This window comes from Notamacropus eugenii, chromosome 2 (genome assembly GCF_028372415.1).
Source record: "Notamacropus eugenii isolate mMacEug1 chromosome 2, mMacEug1.pri_v2, whole genome shotgun sequence".
NCBI lineage: Eukaryota > Metazoa > Chordata > Mammalia > Diprotodontia > Macropodidae > Notamacropus > Notamacropus eugenii.
In genome coordinates, this window is record NC_092873.1 from 19,410,547 (window position 1) to 19,429,833 (window position 19,287).

Sequence of the window (19,287 nt, forward strand, 5' to 3'; positions counted from 1 at the left end):
TGAGTCCTGTGGAAGCCAGGCTGGCCTTGTTCCTCCCCCATATTGAAGAAGGGTTGCCAGGCCTCAAAGTTCCTCCTAGAGGAAAAATGGTGAGCTGGTTTCTGAGCTCATTTCTTCTCTCTTCTAGTGTCCAGCTTGGAAGCCCTCAAGCAGGGGTGGGCAGATCGGATGAAAGGGGCCTAATGTGTCCTCCTCTCCTGGCCAGAGGAGCTCTCCATGGGAATGGGCATGGTAGCCTGGTACCTCATTAATCACTGTGTGCCACTTGGCCCCCCAGAAAAAGACAGCCTCAAAGTCACCTTCTGTTCTTGCCTCTACCTCACCGCCAATCAGTTGCCAAGGCTCACCACCATCTCTCCCTGCAATTCCCTCCTCTCCCCTCCCATGGCAGTGGTCCAGGCCAGGCCCTTATCAGCCTCTCCAGCAGGCTCCCCCCACCTCCAGGCCCCACCTTCTCCAATCCATCCTCTGCCTCATTCTCACAGCCCAGTCTGTCAATGAGCAACCGATCATTTGAAAGCAAGCAAAAACGAAGGCCTGAGAAATACATCAGGTGTACAAATAAATCCAAGCTGCTCTTGTGTGGGAAGCTCAAATGCTGAGAAGCTTAAAGCAACTCCAGAACACAGCCTCCAGCACAGATATCACTGGGCTGCCAGCAGAGAACCAGGGACAAACCAACCTAGTGGTCACTCAAAGGCCTTGCAGGGAGTCCAGCCTCCCAACAGGCAACAAGACTCAGGTCCCAGGGAGTTCTTTGGATGGCAGGCAGGCATACCAGGCAAGGAAGGGCCACAAGCACTTCACCGACCCAACAGTACAGGAGTAAAGGCTCGGTTTAGTTCCCATCCTTGATCACAGATTGGTCTCATCATAAAGAGAAAAGCAAGAGCAATTAGTTATACAAACATTTTATTCAGGAAGGACAGGAAATGAGGAAACACAAAGCTTTTCTAAAACGAGAAGATACAGAAACCAGGACAATGCTAATATGAGGGGAAAAGGACGAGAAAGCCAGGATGTGAATCACCTGTAGATGAGACTTTTAGCCACACTCACAGATCACAAGGATTGTCGCCATCCCACCTTTTTTAAAAACCAAGGCTCCAGACTTTGCCCAAAGGGCTACAAAAATGTGCATACCTTTTGACCCAGCAATACCACTTCTAGGACTGTATCCCCAAGAAACCATAAAAATGGGAAAGGGCCACACATGTACAAAAATATTTATAGCAGCACTCTTTGTGGAGGCCAAAAACTGGAAATCAAGGGGATGCCCATCCATTGGGGAATGGCTCAATAAATTGTGGTATATGAATGTAGTGGAATACTATTGTGCCACGAGAAATGATGTACGGGAAGACTTCAGAGAGGCCTGGAAAGACTTATATGAATTGATGCTGAGCGAAAGGAGCACAACCAGCACAGCACACAACCACAGCAACAACCACAGTGTGTGAGGAATTTTTCTGGGAGACTTAGTCCTTCATTGCAATGCAAGGACTTAAAAAATTCCCAGGGGTCTCTTCAGGCAAAATGCCTTCCACATCCAGAGAAAGAACTATGGAATTCAACTGCAAAATGAAGCAGATCATTTTCTTTTGTGTTATGTTTTGTTTTTTGATTTCTCCCATTCATTTTAATTCTTCTATGCAACATGACTAAGGTGAAAATGTATTTACTAGGAATGTAGGTGTAGAACCTATATAAGACTGTTTGCCGTCTCAGGGAGGGAGTGAGGAAGTAGTGGGGAAGGGGGGGAGGGAGGGGAAAAAAATCTAAGATATATGGAAGTGATTGGAGAACCCTGAAAACACATAAAATAATTAAAAAAACAAACAAACAAACAAAAACCAAGGCTCCAGGCCTCAAACTGTGATATAAACAGCAGTCATCCAAACAATCTGGTACTAGCTAAAAAACAGAGGGAGCTCAGAGGAACAGGCTATACAAGGAGAAGCAGAAACAATGGAACCTAAAAACCAGCGTCTGATAACGCAGAAGGTAAAAGCAAAGAATTCACTAACAGATTAAAAAAGGAAAAAGAATAATTCTTGGAAAACTGGAAAGTCTGGCAGAAATCAGGCTTAGATCAACCCCTTAAACCACCCTCCCCAGGACTCTGAATAAATATGCGACCTGAATATTAAAGATCATACTAGAAAATGTTAGAAGAGAAACAGATCAGAGACCCTTCACAGCTATGAGAAAAGTGTATATGTGTGTGTGTATATACGTTTGTGCATGTGTGTATATGGAAATGTGTGTATATACATGTATATGTACGTGTTTCATTGCTGACATATCTTAACACCAAAGCCTTATCACAGAAATTTGATACGCTGATTTTTTTCCATTTAACTACTTCCCTTCTTAATATAGTTGCATTAATTTTATCTGTATAGAAGTTTATGTATTCTTAACCAAACATGAGAGAGGCATTTAAAGATAAAATATATTAGTTTGGTTTCAAGAACTGAAAAGTTCTACCAAGTTATTCCCCAGTTAGTAAGAGGTCAAAAGATAGGAACAGTTCTCAAAAGAAGAAATGCAAAAAGTCACATGAAAGGCTACCCCAAGTCACTAATAAGAAGTCTAAAGAAAATAAAAACCACTCTGAGGTTTCACCTCGCAACCAGCAAGCTGGCAGAGATCACAAAAAAAAGATGGCAACAATTAGCGTTGGTGGGGTTGTGGAATGACAGGCACACTAGTACAGCACTGGTAGAACTGCAAACTGGTCTGTTTTGGAATGTCATCTGGAATTATGCAAATAAAGTGATAAAATGTCCCTACACTTAGACTCTGAGATTCCATTATAACCTAGTATCTCAAGGAATCTAGTGATAAGAAGAAAGTCCCCGCATATGCCAAATATTTGTAGCAGTACTTTTCCTGACAGCAAAGAAATGGAAACAAAGTCGATGCCCACCGACTGGGGAACAAAGTGTGGTACATGAATAGAATGGAGTACTCCTGTGCTTCAAGAAATAACATGCATGACGAATACACGTACAGATCTATATGAACTGATGTGGAGGAAATTCAGCAGACTGATCACAACAATGTAAAAATATCAGAAATGGGGGTGGAGCCAAGATGGCAGAGTAGAAGGATGACCTGCTGTAGCTCTCCCCCCACAGCCCATAAAATACCTGTGAAAAATGACTCTAAACAAATTCTAGAACAGCAGAAGCCACAAAATGACAGTGAAAGAGATTTCCAGCCCAAGGCAGCCTGGAAGGCCGACAGGCAAGGTCTTTCACACCAGGGGCGGAGCGCAGCCTGGCCTTGGCCACATGCAGCAGCCGGGAGGGGACTGGAGCATGCTTCAGGGCACCACTGTCACAGCGCCACAGCTGAGGTGCTTACATCCCTCAACCCACAAATGCTAGAGACAGCTTCAAAGGTCAGTGAGAAAGCTCTTTCACCTGGGTGATATGGCAGCAGGGTCCTCCCCAAACCCTGGCCCCAGGTGACAGCAGCAGACTCCATTTCTGTAGCCCTTGGCCTAAAGACCCTGGGGAAATCAAGTGCTTGATCTGGATCTCAGCCCTAAGTGGTGGTCCTGGGGTGAGGAAGAGCGCTGGTGTGGTGGAACTGGAGGTGGTTGTGGAGAGGGAACCCTAATCACAGATCCTGGGCAGAAAAGTTTGCAGTAGCTCCCAGACCAGAGTGCAGACCATGAGAGAAGGAAGCTCCTCTCTCTTGATTGTGCCACCTTGGAGGAACTGAGAACTTACAGGTCCCCAGAGTACACCCTCCTCTTGACAAAGGACTGAAAAGTCAAGTAATTGGCTGGGAAAATGCGCCAAAAAGGGGGAAAAAATAAGATTATAGAACGTGAACAGGAATTTCCTTCCATCCTTTCAGATGAGGAAGAACAATGCATACCATCAGAGGAAGACATAAAAGTCAAGGCTTCTGTATCCCAAACCTCCAAAATAAATATTCAATGGGCTCAAGCCATGGAAGGGCTCAAAAAGGATTTTGAAAATCAAGTAAGAGAGGTGGAGGAAAAATTGGGAAGAAAAATGAGAGGGATGAAAGAGAAGCATGAAAAGCGAGTTAACAGCTTGCTAAAAAATGCTGAAGAAAATAACACCTTTAAAAATAGACTAACCCAAATGGCAAAAGAGGCCCAAAAATCCAATGAGGAGAAGAATGCTTTAAAAAGTAGAATTAGCCAAATGGAAAAGAAGGTTCAAAAGCTCACTGAACAAAATAGTTCTTTAAAAATTAGAATGGAACAGATGGAGGCTAATGACTTTATGAGAAACCAAGAAATTACAAAACAAAACCAAAAGAATGAAACAATAGAAGACAATGTGAAATATCTTACTGGAAAAACAACTGACCTACAAAATAGATCTAGGAGAGACAATGTAAAAATTATGGGACTACCTGAAAGCCATGATCACAAAAGAGTCTAGACATCATCTTTCATGAAATTATCAAGGAAAACTGCCCTGATATTCTAGAATCAGAGGGTAAAATAAATATTGAAAGAATTCATATACCACTTCCTGAAAGACATCTGAAAAGAAAAACTTCTAGGAATATTGTAGCCAAATTCCAGAGTTCCCAGGTCAAGGAGAAACTATTACAAGCAGACAGAAAGAAACAATTCAGATATTGTGGAAATACAATCAGAGTAACACAAGATCTGGCAGCTTCTACATTGAGGGCTCACAGGGCCTGGAATATGATATTTCAGAAGTCAAAGGAACTAGGACTAAAACCAAGAATCACCTACCCAGCAAAACTGAGTCTAATACTTCAGGGGAAAAATGGTCATTGAATGAAATAAAGGTCATTGAAATAATGGTCATTGAATGAAAGTTTCAAGCATTCTTGATGAAAAGACCAGAGCTGAACAGAAAATCTGACTTTCAACACAAGAATCAAGAGAAGCATGAAAAGGTAAACAGAAAAAAGCAAACATAAGGGACTTACTAAAGGTGAACTGTTTACATGCCTACGTGGAATGATAATATTTGTAAGTCTTGAAACTTTTCTCAGTATTTGGGTAGTTGGAGGGACTACACACACACACACACACACACACACACACACATACACACACACACACGACACAGGAAGGGATCATATCTAAAAAAATAAAATTAAGGGGTGAGTGAGAAATATACTGGGAGGAGAAAGGGAAAAACAGAATGGGGTAAACTATCTTTCATAAAAGAGGCAAGAAAAAGCTTTTTAAGTGGAGGGGCAAAGGGGGGAGGTGAGAGGGAAAAAGTGAAGCTTACTCTCATCACATTTGGCTTAAGAAGGGAATAACATGCTCAATTTGGTAGAAAAATCTATCTTACAGTACAGGAAGGTAGGGGAGAAGGGGACAAGTGGGTGGGGGATGACAGAAGGGAGGGCAAATGGGAAAAGGGAATAATTAAAAGTAAACACTTTAGGGGAAGGATAAGGTCTAAAGAAAGAATAGAATAAATGAGGGCAGGAGAGGATGATGGAGGGAAATATAGTTTGTCTTGCACAACATGACTATTATGGAAGTCTTTTGCATAACTACATGTATATAGCTTATATTGAATTGCCTGCCTTCTCAGTGGGGATGGGTGGGGAGGGAGAGAGAGAAGTTGTAACTCAAAGTTTAAAGAATGAATGTTGGGAATTGTTTTTACATACAACTGAGAAATAAGAAACACAGGTAATGGGGTATAGAAATTGTTGTCCTGAAAACTTGTTGAAGAAAAGGCAACATGGCTAAATGCATACATTTTATGATTTAATTAATTAATCAATTCCCTATTAAAGAAAACGGTAACATAATGCATTATGGAGCCAGAAATGTTCTGGCTGCCCAGTGCAGAAATCTTCTGGCTTATATACATTTTGCCGTGAGAAAGGAACTCTCCTAATTGAGCAAATCATAAATTCAGTAAGACAGGACAATTAACAAAGCAATGTTGGTCAGGCCTTGGGATTCCAGGCTGGATAAACATATGTCTCGGTGATAAGGAAATCCCACCACTCGTGAGTGGCAGGCTTCCTGCCCTAAACAGATAACTGACATAGGAAAGGGTAAACTAAGTTCAGCAGAAATTACAACCTAAGATGTCTATATTTTCTTTACCATTAACATGCCATAACATAGTATATGTCTACAAATATTAAGATATGGAAAATGTCCCATTATTCAAGATAGTGTCTTAGGTTAAAGGTCTCTTAAGGAATGTAGAGTCAGCCTTGGCTGGCTTTGTTGACATAGGAAGAGGCACCCTGTGAGTTTGCTTCAGAGAGAACAAAGAGATTATTCTAAAATTTTATATTAAACATTATCAAAATCTATCTTGCCCTACAAGAAAAGAGAGAAGGCAATAAAGGAACGGAGGGGTGTGACAGAAGAGAGAGCAGATTGGCGGAAGGGGTAATCAGAATGCATGGTGTTTTGGGGTGGAGGGGAAAGATGGGGAGAAAATTTGGAACTCAAAATCTTATGGAAATGAATGTTGAAAACTAAAAATAAATAAATCTTAAAAAATTAGCTGCAGAAAAAATATTTTAAAAAATCAGAAACGAATGTTGCAAAATTATAAAGAAAAATCATGACTTGAAAGAAGTAGGAAATGACATTCCTAATTTCTCCCTTTGCGGAGGTGGGAGATCCACAGCTGTCTCACATTAGGCATTAATGTATTAATCAGTTGTAACTTTTTTTCCCCTTTCTTTTCTTTTTCTTTTTACAAAACCTTTAAAAAATATTCTTTGTTATGATGGGGTTCAGACTCTGGGAGCCTCCTTGAGCTCCCCTTGAATCTTCCCACTTAATCTGGCCTTTCTTACTCCAATCTAATCTTCCCATTTGTTCTGGCAATCTCAGGAAGCCCATGGGCTTTCCATTATCATTCTACTCAGGTGTCTGTTGCACCCCCCCCCACCCTTGATCCCATCAAAACCCCATTTCCCAGGCTGCCGACCACTCCCATCAAGGACCCACTCCCATCAAGATCTGTATCCATTCCCATACTGGCCCTATCTAGGTCTCTGGATTGCCCCACCTGCTTCCCACCCAAACCCTCCATTGTCTGATATCTCCTGATAGCCCCCAGCTGTTTCCAACCTTTGACCCTCCTTGGACTTTTCTTCAAGACCCTTCCTAAACCCCTCCTCCCATCACCCTGGATTACCAGACAACCCCCCCCCTCCCCCCCGCCCAGATCCCTCCTGTACTCTTTTCTGTATTTAAGTCCCACCTTGCCTCCATGAAGGTGCTCAGATTCAATCCAGCTCAGACTCTGTCTAGCCGGGATTCTATCTGGCCCATTTGTGAATACAAGCGTTACAAAAGCTTAGGCTCCTTAAGAGGCAACCCAATTAGGCGAATCCTTAATAAACTTTGTTTTCTTTGGCTTTAAGAAGGCTTGAGTCGAATTCATTCGAGCACGACCTGGATTGTTGGTATTTTGGGGTTCCCTATCACCCCTCAACCTTGTCAGTTATACTGGGTGGCTCTTTCATTCTCTCACTACTTCTTCACTCAATGGGCATTACCTCCCTCTAAGTGAGCACCTGGAAAGGCCAGCCTAAAAAGATCAAGGTCTCCCATTGCATCATGGGCCACCTTCAATCATCCTGATGCATATCTGCTTACTAGACCCAGATGGCTCAGGAGAAAGTGAGGCAAGTGACCTTTCACAGCCCTCCCTCACTCAAAACAAAGTCAAGTGCATGTCATATCATCATTTCTCTTATGTCATGGTCTTGGTCTTCTACAAAAATTAAGGACGAACACAGACAGGGTGGCTCTCTGGAAGAGGAAAGGTAAGGGATACCAGGGAAGATTATGATGATGTAAAAAATAAGACCTCAATAAACTTATTTTAAAAATACCCAACAAAGAGCAATATGACAATTTCTCCGATAGAAAGAAGAGGAATTGGATTGGGGAGTGGGAGTAAAGAGAGGATGTACAGAAGAATTTAAATTAACCAGGATTTTCCTTCTTCCCTCCTAGCAACTTCCAGGCGAAAAAAACCAAATCCTAAAGAAACAAACCTGTATCTAAACGGGCTTTCTTTTTAAAGATCAAGTTCCCGGGTATGTCTTCACCAGGCTATTATGGCCCAGGAGAGCAGCCCCAACCACAGTAGCCTGCCACTGCTGGAGAGCAGAAAAAGCAGGATCTCCCTGAACAATCAAGTGCTTATTCAAAGGCCTTGGCTGCCCAGAGCCCATCCCTTCTCCCAAAGGTCATAGGCCCAGGCTCCTCCGGATCCCTGGCGACAGCTCATAATGAAGGGTTCCCTGTCTCATCTGTCTGGCCATTTGTGCCTGCCCTGCTGTAGCACCTGCAGAACCTGTGGGCCTTGCCATCCTCCCTGTGGCTAACCAGTCTTCCGATCGGAAGTTCTTTGAGAGAAGAGGCAGGCCTCTTTTCTACTTGTATTCCCAAATGCTCAGCACAGGGCATGGAACACAGGGAAATACTTAAAATAATTTTTCATTCAATTCCATCCTAAAGTCAATACAGACTTGGGGCAAAGTTCTATCCCAGGGGTAGGGAACCTGCGGCCTTAAGGTCACGTGTGCCCTCCTAAATCCTGAAGTGTAGCCTCTTGACTGAATCCAAATTTTACAGAACAAATTTGTTCAGAAGGTTGCACTTAAGAATTTAGAAGGCCACATATGGTTCCCCACACCTGTTCTGTCCACAGAACTGATGCTCAGAAAAACTGCACTGCCAAAAGACAATTCAAATAAGTATCAGATGAAGACGGGAAAGTATAGGAATACACATTACCAAGATTTTCAAAGAGCGTAAAAAAATAAAACAGGATTTCCTGGTCCAGTCCCTCTTAATCCAATTCCCTGAGCATTCTGGGAAAGCAGGTTTGACTAGAGCTGGAGGCTTTGTCCAGCAGAGCTTGGCCTTCTGGGCAGAGATTTCTACCCTGCCACACATGAGAGGAATGCTGAAGACATGGTAAATTGAAAAGGCCTCTTCTGAACTTCTTTCTTATTCACTTTTTATTTCTCTGGACACCTCAGCAACCTTCTTGCCCCTCCACCAGCATCCTTCCCATACCTCCCCAACTGAGGCCTTGATGTCCTTCTTCTGCATGGGGCTAGGATGAGGAAAGTATCTGAACAGAGAGCAGAAAGGCATGGAAAGCCTGGGCCCCTTCAGCTGACTTGGAGGGCTTCCCTCTCCCGAACTAGGACCACATCAACTGCAGAGAAGAAATGCTCAGATTAGCACTTTCCACCACTCTCTGCTCATTGATTAAGCTTCCCTTAACTAGTCACACTCAGAGACCCAGCAGATCCTAAATTCCCAATCCACTGATCATTCTACCCTCCAAAGATTCACCATGCCCTAAGTGACCTCCTTTGCTAAACATCTATAAAAAGAATTTAGGGGAGTGTGTCTCAAGCAGTTGAGAAACCTACAGTCACAGGATTTAGGGAGCTCAGAGATTATCCAACAACTCCAATCACGGGAGCTGGAGCTAGCCCCACACCTCATTAGGTACAGAAAGAGAAACTGAGGCTGCAGTGGCAGGGCTGGAAACCAGGACTGTTTCTGTTAAGCCAGGCTGCCCCTGCAGGAGGGCTTCGTGGTCCAAATCATCTCTCAGGGGCCACTGAGCCAGGCCTGGGTATCTGAAGTCCCATCAGCCCAGTGATTCTTTGGTCAGAAAGGACTTGAGGCTTTTTCGAGCCCTGGGCACATCTGACTGGTGACAGATGATATACGGAGTTACACACGCTCAGCCTACTCCAAATAACCCCCGCAATCCGCTAGGCTAACAACAGGAAAAGGCGTGATTCAGCAGACACAGGGCGCATGTCTTCAGTGACAAGCGTCAGGTTGGATTTCTCCCTGCCTCATCTCAACTCTGTTCCATGCCCAGCTGGTGAAGCTGCATTTTGACCAGGCTCGGTTATCTCCTAACCATCATCACCTTCAGAAGGGGCCTCTGAGGGAACCAAGGAGATCATTAGAACCTAACAAGGTGTGGGGCTAGCTCCAGCTCCCATCTCCCCCTTCCAAAAAAACCCAACCAACCCCAAAACCAAATTTAAAGGCAGTTTTCAGCAACCTCTTTACTGACGGTGCCAAGGACAGGAGCAGACACTGCTCCTCAGGATGATGAAGACTTAGCAAAAAGCACTGACTGAACCTCAGCATGCAGGTGAGGATGGGGGGCAGGACTAGACAACAGTGTTAGAAACTGAAGGTACCTTTTTGGTGACTCAGTTTCCCCCTCTGAATATTAATGACCTTCATGTTGGAACCCAGCAGAAGAGATGCCAAGGAACCACTGTCAGGGGAGCCCTCAATATCCTTCCTGGGGGACTAGGAGGATCAGATGAAGCAGCAGACACAAAAGTTCTTTTAAACATCAAGTCTGACACATGTGAATGTAAGTGGCTGTTTCCATGAAATAGGAAGGGAAAAAGGACTGTCGCCCTCTTCCTCACGCCAAAGGATGAGAACAAAAAAAATCAGATTATGGTCTGGATTCCACTAAGGAGATCAGGCACATGCACACACACACAGAGACACATGTGCATACACACAGAGACACGTGTACATACACAGAGAGGTATGTGTACATACACAGAGACACATCTACACAGAGAGATGTACACATGGAGAGACATGCACATATACACACAGACATGCACATACAGACACATGTACACACAGATACATGTACACAGAGAGACACATGTACACAGACATGTGTACACACAGAGAGACGCATGTACATATACACACAAAGAGATGTGTACAGAGACATGTACACACAGAAACATGTGTACACACAGACACGTGTACATACACAATGTGTACACACAGAGACATGCGTATACACAGACACATGTACACAGAGAGATACATGTACACACACACACACACACACACACACACACACACACACACAGCCCCTCCAAAGCCCTCATTGGCTGTCTAAAATATCCTCATTCTTTAGAGAAGCCTGGAAAAATGGAAGGAGTACCAGACTTCATGCCTCGCTTTCCCCATTTCTGGCTCTAAATCTCTGACAAAGTCACCTGGATTTGAACCCCGACTCAGAACTGACTCAGTTGCTCTGGGGGCTCATGGATGAGGCATTCATTTCTCTTCACCTCAGTTTCTTCACTTGTAGCCTCTAATGTAAAATGCATTAGGCCATAATGGAGACAAAACAGGCCTCCAAGTCTTGAAGCCGTGGTCTGAGTATTCCTTTTAAGCTCAAGGCTCAGAACAAGGCCCGACCTCTCCCTGCAAGAGTCAGAGCTTCTGGGGGAGCCAGGCAGGGCTCTCAGGAGGAGTTCTGAACTCAGGTCAGTTGTGATAATCAGGTGAGAACAAATCAGTACTGATCAGCAAGCCCCCCTAGCTCCAGGCCGCTTTCCCCAGCCTCAGTTCCTCCATGGTTCCATGTGCATCATTCATCTGGGCACACAGAGCTAGAATGGTCCTGGATGTTGTCTCTGGAGGGAAGGACCAATCTCAGGCCTCCTTTCTATCCCCAAATGACCTAAGCACAGAGTGACTTGTTACAAGGTATAACCTGATTTCACTTCAGCAGAATGAACAGAAGACACCTGACTGCGCAAGAGGCAGAAGCATGGCCAGCCGTCCTGAGTTGAGCAGGAGGAGAAAGAGCCAGAGAAGCCTTTGGGGAAGGGAGCAGAATACCAGTGTCAAAGCCAAGAAAGGACTCCCCGAAGCCCACAGACTAACACTGCCTCAGTCAGACCTTTTATTTATTTGTACAACATTCCCCAGTGATCGCTGCTGCTGCTGTTACTGTCTACAGCACCTGACAAGTGTCAGCCAAGTCCCATAACCTGTAGGAAGAGCAGGAACAGTCAAGGAGATGGTCACGAGCTGCAGGATCTCTGTAAAGTGGGGGATCCAAATCCTAGAAGCTTCTTTTTAAAGAGCATAATAAAAATAATGATGGCAAGTTCCCCAGGGGCAGAAAGAAGTGTCAGCAGAGAGAGAGAAACCAAGACAAAGAGAGATACAGAGACAGACACAGAGACAGAGACAGACAGAGACTGTGCCTTAGGGAGGCTAAGGCCCAGAAGCCGCCTGAGATGATCCTCCAGGGTCATCCAGCTAGGCTCAGGCCTGGGGACCCATGTTCCCTCTGATGTTGTCACCAGGGACAGTGCTCAGGATACTATCTAATAATGAATCAAGAAGAATGTTGAGCTGAGGAGGAACAAGGTTGTCGTGACAAGGAAGAAAAAGGGAAAGCAAAGTTCACACTCAGCCCTGGAGAAGCGAGTCACCAGGTCCCTGACCTTCCCTCATGGGCTGGACCCGCTTGCCACCTCCACCCTGCCACCACCTGGCCTTCCTGAGGCTGGTCTCACTGCCGCCCGATGAACATCATCTCTGCTCAAACTGCCATCAAGCTGCTTCTGGCCTCTAAGAAGGTACAGCCCAGCTGAATAGTCAAAGCCTATGCAGAGGTCGTTTCCAGAAGAAATCAAAGCTATCACATGAAAGAATACTCTAAATCACCACTGATTAGAGAAATATAATTCCAAAGACCCTGAGGTAACACCTCACACCTGTCAGATTGGCCAACATTACAGAAAAGGAAAATGACAAATGGTGGAGGGGATGTGGAAAAGCAGGGACACCAATGCACTGTGGGTCTGAGTCATGAACTGGCCCAACCAACGCAGAGAGCAATCTGGAACTACACCCAAAGGGCTGTAAAACGGTGCACATCCTTTGACCCAGCATTACCAACTACTAGGTCTGCATCCCAAAGAGATCAAAGAAAGGAAAAGGACCCACATGTACAACAATTTTTCTGGCAGCTCTTTTTGGGGTGGCAAAGAATTGGAAACTGAGGGGATGCCCATCCAGTGGGGAGGCTGGATGAGCCGCTGCGTGTGATTGTGATGGAATACGACTGTGCTGTGAGAAATGATGAAGAAGGTGATCTCAGAGAAACCTGGAAAGACTTGGGCAAATGGATGCAAAGGGAAGTAGGGGAACCTGTGTAGATCGCTCTACACAGGAACAGTGACATTGTGATGATGGTCACTCTGAGAAGACTGTGATCTACAGCAGTTCTGAAGGACTGAAGACCCCCACGGAGAGAAGCGCTAAGCTCCGAGGACAGACACATGCAGACTTTTTTCACTTTCTTTTTCTTGCAACATGGCTAATAAGGAAATATTTTGCATGATTTCACATATATAACTGATACACTGCTTGCCTTCTCAAGGGGTGGGGGAGGGATTGAAAGGAGGGAAAATTCAGAACTCAAATTTTTTTTTAAATGAATGCTAAAAATAAGTAACTTTTTTAAAGAATAAGCTAGAGCCCACACTCCTTGGCCTAGCATTCAAGGCCCTCAGTCACTAGACAGAGACCTGTTTCTAAGCTATCTCGCTGTATGCCAGTGCTAGATTCTAGGGAAGGCCCTCCACAAAGGCAGTGCAGTGTCTCACCAGACCCTCATAGCAAACACATGGCCTCCAGGGCTTGTCCAGCTGGTCTCAGGGCTAATTGTGTATTTATATCTATGCCTTAGCATCTATTCCCTAGACCTTCTGAGACTGTCAGCTCTATACTCAGGCAGGCTCTGGGAGTCCCCAGCACTGAGCCCAGGGCTTTACATGTAGTAGGCTTTGAATAAATATTTATTGAATTAAAGGGAAGCTAGTTTGCCACCCACTGGTGCCAGCTGTGGGTCCAAATGTCCTGTCCCTTCTAAGTTAAGGACCAGGAACAAGGGGCCCCTTTCTCCCCAAACCTCCAACCTACAGCAGCAGCATGGCACAGGAGAAAATTGCTACACCCCAAATCAGAAGAGGCAGTGAGGTACAATGGAAAGAATGCTGACAAATACAGATACTGTCATTACTACCTCTGTGGACAAGTCACCAAGGCTCTCTGGGCCTCAGTTTCCTCATCTGTAAAATGGAGGGAGGGGCCCTGGGTTCAAATTTTTCTTTGTACCTTTCCCAGCCGTATGACTGACCACACTGACTCTGAGCCTCAGTTTCCTCATCTGTAAAACAGGTAATAATAATAACATCCTCACAATCTACCTTGAAGGACATCAGAGGTTCAATGGAGAAAATGCACTGGAAGAGCCTTGCAGACTTTACAGACACACACATGTAAACTCTCATGAGTAAGATTCCACGTAAAGCTGTGGCCAGTCCTGGCCGACCTCAGGTGACTGCTTGAGTTATGGATCTTTATTAACAGGAAACAGAATTTAGGTTTGGGGATCTCTGTTATTCTGAAGCATTCCCTAAAGGGAAAAAAGGGGGTGATTCTAATTTCTCCATCAAGTTCTGGAATGCCTGGAGCACAGGGGAAGAGCTGATCTACTTCCTCAACCTTCCTTCTGGGTCAAGGTGTACCTTCATGATGGTATGAAAGGAACTGTTCTGATGGAAACTTTCTCTCGTTCAGTCAATAAACATCAAGTGCCTACTCTGTGATGGACACTCTTCTTAGGCACTGGAGACAGAGACAAAAACCAGCCTCACAGAGTTTCCATCCAGTCCCAGCAAACAGGCAAGAGAGAGAGAAATTCCATTTGGGAAGTACCAGAGGAGAGCAGGGTGAGACAAGGGAAGGTCTGAGTCACCCTGCCTCACTCAGTCACCCCCAGGGGCTCCCTATGGCCTCTGGGATAAATACAGAAAGCTGCCCTTCTACCCCTGCCCCCATTCCTCCTTGCTTCGTTTCCAGCCTGCACACACCTCACTCCTGATCCAGTGACACCTGCCTGCTGGCTGGCCAATGAACAAGACCCTCCATCTCTGAGCATTTTCTCTGGCTGGAAGCCACCCCCCCACCTCCTCTCTGCCAACGTTCCCTGGCTTCCTTGGAGGCCTGACTAAAATCCCTTCATTACAAGAAGCTTTTCTCAGTCTCCCTTAAGGCGAGTAACTCCTTCCACTATCTCCAATTCATCTTATCTACATCTTGTTGGTATATAACTGTTTGCATGTTGATTGTGAGTTTCTGGAAGGTGGCACTTTTGCTTCTTTTTGTATTGATAGAGCTTGGCACGGTATCTAGCACATGGTAGGTGCTCAACAATCTGTCCCAGAAAGTCAGGGGAGAAGTAAAGTGGAAGAAGCCTGGAAAGAGTGGGGCAGGTTATGGACTGAGGACGTCCAGTGGCAGATTCTCTAATTGCTCTTGGAGATAACAAGAAGTTGGGGAATTTTACTGGGAGGGATGGAATGACTGGACCCTCCCTTCCAGTCCAGGTGTGGGTGATGGGAGCCATGTTAGAGGAGAGAAGGGGGCCTGAGACATCACAAAGGCAGAAATGGGAGTACTTGGCCACAGACTGGATCTAGAGCCAGAGATGGCAAGGAGGAACCTGAGTCTGGAAAGAAGGTGGAAAATCAGAGAGGGGGCAGGCGTGGGTACAAAATCAGAAATCCCATTCAGGCCATGATGAGAGTGCGGGCTACCGAGCTGAAGATGTCCCTTGGGCAGCTGGAAGTTGGCAGAGGCTTAGGTGGGAATTATGACATCAGAGCAGGGATAGATGATGACGAAGTCCATGGGAGCTGAGGCAGTCACCAAGTGAGGAATTATAGAGGGAGAAGAGAAAAGGGTCCTTGGGACACCTACCTGCATGTAAACCCAGCACAGACTGAGGAGGAGCCATCAGAGCGGGTGGATGAGAACTATGAGAGAGAAGTGTGGGGAAACTAGGGAGTAGAAAGCATGGAGGAGGAAAGGTGGGAGAAAGACAAGGAATGAGGAGAGAAGCTTCAATCCTGAAGCAAGCAATGAATTCTGAGAAGTGGAGAGAGAAAGTTCTAGCCATGGGGGATGGCAGCTGGCCTGGGGAGAGAGAGGACACAGGGCAGAAAGCAGCCTGCTGCCAGCCTGCCGTGAAGAGCCTCAAATGCCAAGGAGTCTGTAGGGAGGCCACTGCAGTAGCCTTGGCAAGAGGGGATGAGCACCCAAACTAGGGAGAGAAGGGAGAGGTGTCTGAGACCTGAAACAAGGTGGGGTAGAAGGGATGGCCAAAACCTGTGCCCGAGTCCCTCCCCCATCACACAGGTGCCTTCCCCAGGAATGACCTAGAGAGGAATCTGGGTGGTGGGGTGGCAGCATGGGACCCAGAGCACCAGGCCTGAAGCCAGGAAACCCAGGAAGCCCTCTGTAAAATGGGAAATTAATAATTATAATTAAAAATTAACAATCATATCATAGCTAGTATTTTTATAGCCCCATAAAGCTCTTTACGTGTTAACATGTTATCTCCTGCTACTGAGACACCGCTATGAGGGAAGGGCTACCCATGTTCCACAGGTGAGGAAACTGAGGCATGGATGAGTTAAGTGACTTGCCCAGGGTCACACAGCTCATACTGGCCCCTCCCTCCCTGCAGATCGGTCAGGATCCAGTGAAAGCACATGAGCAAAGTGCTTTGCACATTTCAAACCCAGCTCTAAATGTGCACTAAGATGATGTCTTGATGGGGATTTCTAATTTCATTTTCTCCAGCCAGTTATCTCCCACCAAGTGGGGTTTTGCTTCCTATACCATGTAGTGTAGCCCACAGTAGGTGCCTCATAATTGCCATCCTCCTTCCACAGTCACTCCTCTGTCCTGCCCAGGCTGTACTTGAGGTCTGCTGTTCTCTCTCAGCCCTAGCATGGCACTCCTGGACCTCACTCTCGCCCCCAGCCCAGTCCCAGCCCAGCAGACATGCGGACGGCCTCCTATGCACAGCCTAAGCTGGTCCTGTCTCACTCTCCCAGACTGGGAGGATCCCTTGCAGGCCCCTTTCTCCAGAAGTCAGTCTGTGGAGGTCAGTCAGTTAAGGTGCCCACAGACAGGGCAGGGTCCTTTTCAGAGCCACCAGAGCCCGGTCAGCAGGTCTTGGCAAGGTTCTCTCAGGACGTGTGGCTAGCAGGCTCAGGAAAGACAGACTGAAGGAATCTCTTAGGAAGGCCGGTCCTGACTCCCTGGTGGGCCCCCAAGCACAGTGTTCGGGACAGAGGAGCAAACTAAAGCCCTAGGGAATCAAGAGGGGTGGAGGTCAGGGCCATCATCTGCTCTGCTGTCACTTCTTTTACAAATGATTGGTGGAACCCAGGGACAGGAAATGACAAGTCCAAGGTCACACAGCTTGGTGTCAGTCCACAAGCACCAGGATCCAGACACTGTGCTAAGCGCTGAGGATGCCAACGCACATTCAGTTTGTATGCAGCAGGCGCACAATTGTCGCAGGCTCTCCTCCCTCAGCCTGAGAGACCCTGGAGGGCAGGGCCGGCTTCATCCTCCTGTTCCCAGCCCAGAAAGAGCACACAGTAGGTGCCTAATAAAGGTCAGCTGCCCCTCGAGCTGAAGGGGAGCCGGGAGCCTGGGGGGGCAGCCGAGGACAAGACACATAGATTAGGCGCCTCTGGGAGCAGGTTGGGAGGATGGGAGGAGGGGGTCCCCCTAGGTGCGCCGACGTCCCGTGACCCCGCCCCCCGTGCCTCAGTTTCCCCCTCCGTACTACCGGGCTCGCCGGGGTCACGACGGAGGGGGACTCAAGGCCGGCCCTCTCCCTCCGGGCCTCAGTTTCCCCACTTGTAAAACGGGGAGCAGGAGGTTTGTGAGCCCCCTCCGGGTGCCCTGCACCCATTCGACAGAAAGGCAGACTGAGAGGGGCGCGTCAGAGGACGAGGAGACGGCGGGGCGGGGGGGGGGGGGTGGGGGTGTGCCCGGGGTCACGTGACGCACTCGCGGGGGAGGGGGGAGGGGGCGCGTGCTCGCCGCCCCCCAGCCCCGCCGGGCCCGCGCCTCCACGCGCGTTACATAAACGTTCGCGCGTTCCCGAGGGCGGGGGCGGGTAGCTGGGGGGGAGAGGGGCGGGGAGGGGCAGGGACCGAGGAGGAGGAGGAGGAGGAGGAGGAGGAGGAGGAGACTAGCAAGGAGTTCGGGCCCGGGAGCGAGCGGACCAGACTCACCGCAGCCGCAGACCAGACTCCTCAGCCGCCGCCGCCGCCGCCGCCGCCGCCACTGCCACTGACAGTTCCGCTGCGGCCCCGCGCAACCGAACTTGCTGCGGCCGCTGCCCCGCCCAGCCGAATGTCCATTGGGCGCCGCTGCCCAGCCCCTCCTACCATTGGACGACTCTCCCCGTCACTCACCGCTCCTTGGGCCAGCCCCGCCCCGCTCCAGCCTGTCAGTCACATTTAAGCCTTGCCGCCGCGAGCTCGCCCCGCCCTCGCCTCCGGAGCGGGCCCAGCCAATGGCTAGCGCTGCGCCTAGGGCCCGCCTCCGCCCGGCGCCCGCCCCCCTCCCCGGCCCCGGGCTCCCACGTGGGCTGCCGAGCCCCCGGTCCTCGCCGGCCGGGGCGCTTCTATAGGCGGAAGCTGCCCGAGTGAGGTTGGCGGTGATTGGCTGATGGAGGGGGTGGGACCGTCGGGTTCATTCATCTGAGCCGCACGTGTCATTTAAAACCGCAACCATAACAGGCCCGACTGGGCGGGGAGAGTGGAAAGCTCCCGGCGGCCGCGAAGGGAGAGTCTGAAAGGAGGAGCCGGGGAGGGGCTGGGCAGAGCGGAGCGGAGCGGAGCAGCGGGGAAACTAAGCTCTGAACGGGAGGGGGGCGGGGCCTTTGTGTGGTGGGGAAACCGAGGCACAGAGCGGCGAAGGGGCTTCTAGGGACACATCCCTCGGCTGCTCTGCAGCTGTTTCCCCTTCTGTCCTCGGTGACGACAATGCTTGCGCTACCAAGTTATTAGACTTGGGTTCGAATCCTTGTCAAATGAAAGCGCTGAGCCCGACGCTGCGGGTGCTTCCCTCCCGCACCTGCCATCCCAGCTGGATCCGATCTCCCGGGGCTCCGCACGGGAAAGTACCTCTTATGCAAATACACCTCCGCACCTGCCTGTCTCCGGGCCCCCTCCCCTCCCTCTCTCGGAATGTTTTCTTTCCCCCCCAGGCTCAGTTCTAAAGCCGATTCCCACCCCCAGCCTCCGCGGTGTGAGCTCCTCTCCCTCCGGGCTTCGCCATTATTTTATCTGCTTACTGCGGCTTGAAATCCTGCTGAGGAATCTTGCTAGACCGCGGTTGGAAAGTCCTGCCTCTGATTTACAGGGCGGCAAGGCAGCTCAAGCTCCCAGCTAGTGCCCTGGCCGAGTCTAGTGCCTAGGGACCCGACGGGCCAAGCCTGGCACACGTGCGCTGCGTGACAAACGTGGGGCTGAATTAAATGAGAGCTGCTTGGAGGAGCGGGAGCCCCGAGGCTGCCCGCGGACTCCGCCTTAGGGGCTTCTCGGACGTCT

The 19,287-nt window shown here is 48.1% G+C and overlaps 1 protein-coding gene across 1 annotated transcript in view; it reads right to left on the reverse strand.

Annotated features, from left to right (window-relative positions):
• PC (pyruvate carboxylase) overlaps window positions 1–18,072 on the reverse strand; it is a 93,248-nt gene extending 75,176 nt beyond the window's left edge. Inside the window, exon 1 of the mRNA XM_072639216.1 lies at window positions 17,965–18,072. The gene's annotated coding sequence lies outside the window, so the exon portion shown is untranslated. The remainder of the gene's footprint in view (window positions 1–17,964) is intronic.
• Between the last annotated feature and the right edge of the window lie 1,215 nt (window positions 18,073–19,287).